Consider the following 6,880-nt stretch of genomic DNA (forward strand, 5'->3'; position numbering starts at 1 on the left):
GCTGTCCTTCGTGGCAGCAGCTAATCTTATTGGCACTTCAGTCATGTGTGGCACAGCCGTGGAGGAGCTGTCAAATGTCACTGGTATACAGTTTCAATGCACTTGCAAGTTTAGCGCATTTATAAATAAGTCATTTCAAACAAGATGGTCAGACAAAATGGTTTGTGCTGTGAGAAGGAATGCAGTCTAAATTATATCCTTGATTGTTAATACTCTCTTCAGGGAGTTTTATGCAGATGCTCCGATATTATAGGAAATATGCAGTTAGTGCTGGTGTTCTGATGATTTAAATATTTACAGCCTCATAAATATCAACCCATAGCCCTCTCAGCATAACTCTAAGATAGCAACCAGGAATGGAAAGCCCTTGTAAATTTGTTTCAGTTTGTAGATCAGACCTCATCTGTGAATGACAGTAATATTAGATATAAAGACAAATTGTTGGACTAATGGATCAAAAATGGTTCAGATCATGTAGATTTCCATGTGATCAAGCATTCCCAGTATGGTGTTTTATCAGCAGTCTATTCAATATTTCAACAGTGCTTAACTTGTTGTTTGGCGTCAGTCCACAATCTTGAGTCTGGATCATCTGTGAGGGAGAGTCCGCATGCTTCTGGTATACAGTTGCAGGACTTCTGCAGGCACAGCATTTTTATTAATAAGTCATGTCAAAGAAGGCAGTCCTCTGTGCATGGCTTATGTTTTTTTTTTTGTTTTTTTTACATTGCAAGAGTCTGTTGACAGAAGTTACTTGTCTTTTCGTTTCGTGTCTTTGTTGTTTCAGAGTCGTGAGGTCAGTGATGACGGTCATTCATGTCTGTCTGTCCTGGGTTTGGAAACATTCCTGCTATGGCAATATTATGTGATCTGTTAGTTGCTGCTGTTATATGAAAATTTGATTTGTACATGTTATTACATATATATTTTGTTGATTTGTGTATTTATGAAATACTACTGAATGATATTTTTCTTCCACTGGTTTTACAGGATCTTTGTCAAATCAAGGTTGTTTATAGTTTTAAAGTGTTCGTTCAACTTTTGTAAAACAGATTTGGTTATGGGTTTATTCTTTTTTTCTGTGTACTGTAATCTTCAGCCTATATGTTTTTAACAGACTAGAAATTGACACTTTGAGAAAAGAATAGTGCATGTCTGTAAGTGATAAGTTTTGACACAGAGAGCATTAACCTGAACATGAAGATGCATTTAATTATAGCAGCAGCTGCACGGAGCGATATTTTAGCTGTTTTCCGTCAGGAAACTGAATCTTATTTGGCAGGAGTGTGAATCGTCACAAAATAGCAAAGGAGTTACACAAATGTCCAGAAGACCTTATAAGCCCTTGTCAAATTCTCTCGTGCAGCATCACCCTTTACAGCTGTTGCTTGAGGTAAATACACATGTAAATATAGCACATGGCTGTTGCCCCATCGTTTGTCTTCTAGACATTCTGCAGCATTTAAATTGACACTGTATCTTCAGTGCTGCTGATTTTATATTCCTGAGATCTGTGTGGTTTGGTTTATCTTGGACCAATCTCAGTTCTCTGATCTGATTGTTTGAAGAGGCAGTAAATGTCTCAAATCTACACGTGTGAATGTATAACTATGTCTAGCCAATGAAACACTGAAAACTGAGTGTTTACACCCTCGACTGTCCAATCACTGAGCAGGATGGAGCTCATTTATACATGTGTCAGATGAAACTCGGGGCTTCAGTTAGAGCCAAGACATTCACAGTTCAGTTTGTGATGCGAGACGCTTTTGCAGGCCGTCTCAAATCCAACCTTGGATTGCTGCAGGACTTCCTTCTCACAACTAGTGTGCAACAGCTGAAAGATTACAGTTTTATCAGAAAATGTTCAGATAATGTAATTGAAGTGTTTCTGAATAATAAACAGACAAAATGTCCCCATCTCACAACCTTGATTTAATAATAATCAAATAACAAAGATTTTGTCCAGTTTACCTAATTCATTTAAATCAACATATATTTAGAAATGCTTTATTTGCAATGTAAATACAGCATGACATGTAATACAAACAAAAATAAATGATACTATGAATTATTGGTACTGTATACTGTACAGAATATTATTACAAACACTGACACAAGTTTGAACACATCTCATTCTTTACTCTTATTCTAAAATGTGGAAAATGTTCATCAAAAAGTCATCAAAACTATGAAATGACACAAATGTAAGTATAGGGATTATGTAGTGACTAGAAAAATGTCAAAATAAAAACTCTCTTGTCTTTTCAGTTGTTGTTTCTGTTCATTCTCTCAAAACAACCATGAGGTGCTTCATCTTGAGATGCTTTTGAAACAATATTGAAGGAGTTTCATTAGTGCTGCAGCTTTAATATCTACTCCAACTCAAAACTTTGTTTACAAACAAGAAAGGGTTTCAACACAAGGAATCATGAGGCGAGTGTTCAATTGAGGACAGTGTTTTTCAAAGCTCAAGTTTTTAAACATATCCTGTGTGTGTGTGACACCGTTTATCCTGCTGCACACAGCTGCTCTATTAAGGCCAATTTATACTTCTGCGTCAAAGCCTGATGTGCAGCTCTCCATAAATGTAAGAATGCGTTGTTAACGAAGAGCACATCTGCTGTGACTGGTAACCAGAGGTTGCCCCCTAGTGTCGTGATCAGTAGTCATTTCTATTACAACCACTAGAAGGCAGTAGTGTGTGTTAACAGTTTTCTAGAACTGATCACAGACAGACAAGAATATAAAAAGACATGCAATAAATGTGATGGACACTTAAGAATAAACGAGACTGTATGTGAGTTTATTGAGCAAACACCATACCTAGGATGACAAAACATGATATCGTTGCATTTTTCACAAATTATTTTAAGATCTATGCATCATATCACATTGTATTTGGACTCGGGAGCATTAATGCAATTGTTTTAATTGGGACATCTGCTGTTTTTATATTCTTTATTATCATCTGCTGTTTATGATTCGTGAAGTTACTAGAGAAAATGCAACAAAAGCAGTAGTGTTGCAAGGGGGGGCTTAAGCCCCTGATATATTGTCCCATGCACCTTATTTTTTTATAAGATTCACACACATTGCTTCACAATTTTTAAAATATGTTTTATAACTTTGTTCACTCAGTAGTCTGAGTGTCTGTAATGAAAAGCAATAGATGTTGGTTGTGGAAGATTGCTGCTTTTAACCTTAGCGGTTCCAAAGCGCTTTATACTGTGACTCATTCACACACACACTCCAATGATGGCAGAGCTGCCATGCAAGGCACTATTAGGAACAACTTAGGGTTCAGTGTCTTACCCAAGGACACTTTGGCATTTGGAATCATGTGGGCCAGGAATTGAACCACCAACCCTGTGATTAGCAGCCAACCTGAGCCACAGCCGCCCTCATTCAAGTTCACTGGACCATCAGCTGGGGTTTAAACACATTTATAGCCAGCTGTTAAACACTACCTTTTCTGAACAGTAGGTGGGACTGTTGTCACTCGGCGGGTTTCAACAAACTGTCATTGTTTCAAAGAACTTAAGAGGTATTATACATGTAACCAGGTACTCCACCATTCAGCATCTAACTTCTATGCTTAATAATTGTTCACAGTTTACAATGTGACCTGGTAAGTTTATGGTTTGACATTATTTGGGGGAAATTAATTTATGTTATTAAATTAAATACGGTGTAAATGTAGCTATAAATACATATAAATACACATACATTTAACAGAACAATGGTTTCATTGCATTCATATCAAGTTTTAAAGAAGGTTCTTCAAACCTTTAGTCCACTGTTCACTTTCATTATGATTCTTTTGCTGCAATCAGACAACATCTACACAGGATTCAAACTAAATCAGTTTAACAAAGAGAAAAGAAGAATTTTAATTCACCCTCTGAGTGCAGCTTAAAAATGAATGAAGTACAGCTAAATAATTTTTTTTAAAAAAAACTCTTCAAAATTAAAAAGAAGTCTAATTATAGTACAAACGATTTTCATAAATTCATCAGTTGAAATACAATTCATAATTCAATGCTTTCGACTGATAATGTAACAAACATAGGTTACAACTCAATTCATAATTAAATATAAAACCAAGGAATCAAAAACGAATATTTCCTGCTTAAATTAAATAAACAGTGAAGACCCGTCAAACACCGGCTTCTTCCAGATGTTTCATCTTCACATTTATTTATAGTCGACCGTGTCTGTTGTCATGGAGATCTCTAGTGTTTCCTAGTTATTACCGGCTGATTGGATCGTTATTTGGTTTAAGCAGGTCGAGTTTTTTTTTTTTTTTTTTTACCTTTCGGTTCATTAAAATATTTACAGTTTGTTTTTAAAATTAACTCTTAAAAAACAGCCATAAACATTAAACAAATAAAAACAAGTCTGCTGAACTTCAGGCAACAGGCCAATCACCGGACGCGATCAGTCACATGACCTATCTATAACGTCACGTGAAGACGTCATCGAGCGCGTCACAAAAGCAGAGCCCCTGGGCGAATTCCAAATGGCGTTTTTCGCCCTTGAAGGGCACTGGGAAGGGGACACCACACGAGGGGTGTTCCAAACGGAAGTGAACAACTCAAGCCCTCCACGAAGAGCCCTTCCTCAAGGTTGTTAGCGAACGGTATATGCAATGGTCACTTCGAGGAAGTAATTTGACCGTTTATGATCACGTGACCCGGGGTTGCATGTCCTCGGTTATATTTTAAAGGTTGTCGATCAGAACATATTACATGTTCAAATGCTTGGGCAAGTGCTATAGTCCTTTTATAACAGATACATTCGTCCTCGTAAGATAATAATAGACAGCTATAAGTATCAGAATCAGCTTTATTGCCAAGTATGCTTACAAATACAAGGAATTTGTCTTGCTTCCAATGCACAACAATACAAAACAGCAACAAGACTTTTAAAAAATAATTAAAAATTGAATAAAAAATAAATAAATATTGAAAAGAAAAAGTATATATAGAATACACAATAGACAATATATAAATATATATATATATACACAGGTGCATCTCAATAAATTAGAATGTCATGGAAAAGTTCATTTATTTCAGTAATTCAACTCAAATTGTGAAACACGTGTATTAAATAAATTCAGTGCACACAGACTGAAGTAGTTTAAGTCTTTGGTTCTTTTAATTGTGATGATTTTGGCTCACATTTAACAAAAACCCACCAATTCACTATCTCAAAAAATTAGAATACATCATAAGACCAATAAAAAAAACATTTTTAGTGAACTGTTGGCCTTCTGGAAAGTATGTTCATTTACTGTATATGTACTCAATACTTGGTAGGGGCTCCTTTTGCTTTAATTACTGCCTCAATTCAGCGTGGCATGGAGGTGATCAGTTTGTGGCACTGCTGAGGTGGTATGGAAGCCCAGGTTTCTTTGACAGTGGCCTTCAGCTCATCTGCATTTTTTGGTCTCTTGTTTCTCATTTTCCTCTTGACAATACCCCATAGATTCTCTATGGGGTTCAGGTCTGGTGAGTTTGCTGGCCAGTCAAGCACACCAACACCATGGTCATTTAACCAACTTTTGGTGCTTTTGGCAGTGTGGGCAGGTGCCAAATCCTGCTGGAAAATGAAATCAGCATCTTTAAAAAGCTTGTCAGCAGAAGGAAGCATGAAGTGCTCCAAAATTTCTTGGTAAACGGGTGCAGTGACTTTGGTTTTCAAAAAACACAATGGACCAACACCAGCAGATGACATTGCACCCCAAATCATCACAGACTGTGGAAACTTAACACTGGACTTCAAGCAACTTGGGCTATGAGCTTCTCCACCCTTCCTCCAGACTCTAGGACCTTGGTTTCCAAATGAAATACAAAACTTGCTCTCATCTGAAAAGAGGACCACTGGGCAACAGTCCAGTTCTTCTTCTCCTTAGCCCAGGTAAGACGCCTCTGATGTTGTCTGTGGTTCAGAAGTGGCTTAACAAGAGGAATACGACAACTGTAGCCAAATTCCTTGACACGTCTGTGTGTGGTGGCTCTTGATGCCTTGAACCCAAATTCTTGAATCGATTTTGCTTGACAATCATAAGGCTGCGGTTCTCTCGGTTGGTTGTGCATCTTTTTCTTCCACACTTTTTCCTTCCACTCAACTTTCTGTTAACATGCTTGGATACAGCACTCTGTGAACAGCCAGCTTCTTTGGCAATGAATGTTTGTGGCTTACCCTCCTTATGAAGGGTGTCAATGATTGTCTTCTGGACAACTGTCAGATCAGCAGTCTTCCCCATGATTGTGTAGCCTAGTGAACCAAACTGAGAGACCATTTTGAAGGCTCAGGAAACCTTTGCAGGTGTTTTGAGTTGATTAGCTGATTGGCATGTCACCATATTCTAATTTTTTGAGATAGTGAATTGGTGGGTTTTTGTTAAATGTGAGCCAAAATCATCACAATTAAAAGAACCAAAGACTTAAACTACTTCAGTCTGTGTGCACTGAATTTATTTAATACACGAGTTTCACAATTTGAGTTGAATTACTGAAATAAATGAACTTTTCCACGACATTCTAATTTATTGAGATGCACCTGTATATATACACACACACACACACACACACACACACACACACACACACACATATATATATATATATATATACATATGGAGCCCCATATGAGGTTTTAATGAGTTAGATTCAATTAATTAAATATAAAATAATTAAATATTAAATATTAATTAATAACTAAAGAAATAATTAATTATTTCTGATAGTAACACTGATCTAAACAACCAGTAAAGCCCTACATAATAATTGGTGCCCCGTGTGAGGCATCCTACTTTGTCACAGTGTGTATGCATAAGAATCTAAAGTAATAACTTGAATCATTACTTTAAAGT

General features: G+C 36.8%; 1 long non-coding RNA gene across 1 annotated transcript in view; it reads left to right on the forward strand.

Moving 5' to 3' along the window:
- Positions 1-2,355, forward strand: part of LOC127437914 (uncharacterized) — a 49,316-nt gene extending 46,961 nt beyond the window's left edge. The window contains exon 4 of the long non-coding RNA XR_007896632.1: positions 788-2,355. This is a non-coding gene — a long non-coding RNA (uncharacterized LOC127437914). The remainder of the gene's footprint in view (positions 1-787) is intronic.
- Positions 2,356-6,880: the final 4,525 nt, after the last annotated feature.

The sequence above is a fragment of the Myxocyprinus asiaticus genome, chromosome 49 (assembly GCF_019703515.2).
Source record: "Myxocyprinus asiaticus isolate MX2 ecotype Aquarium Trade chromosome 49, UBuf_Myxa_2, whole genome shotgun sequence".
Classification (NCBI taxonomy): domain Eukaryota; kingdom Metazoa; phylum Chordata; class Actinopteri; order Cypriniformes; family Catostomidae; genus Myxocyprinus; species Myxocyprinus asiaticus.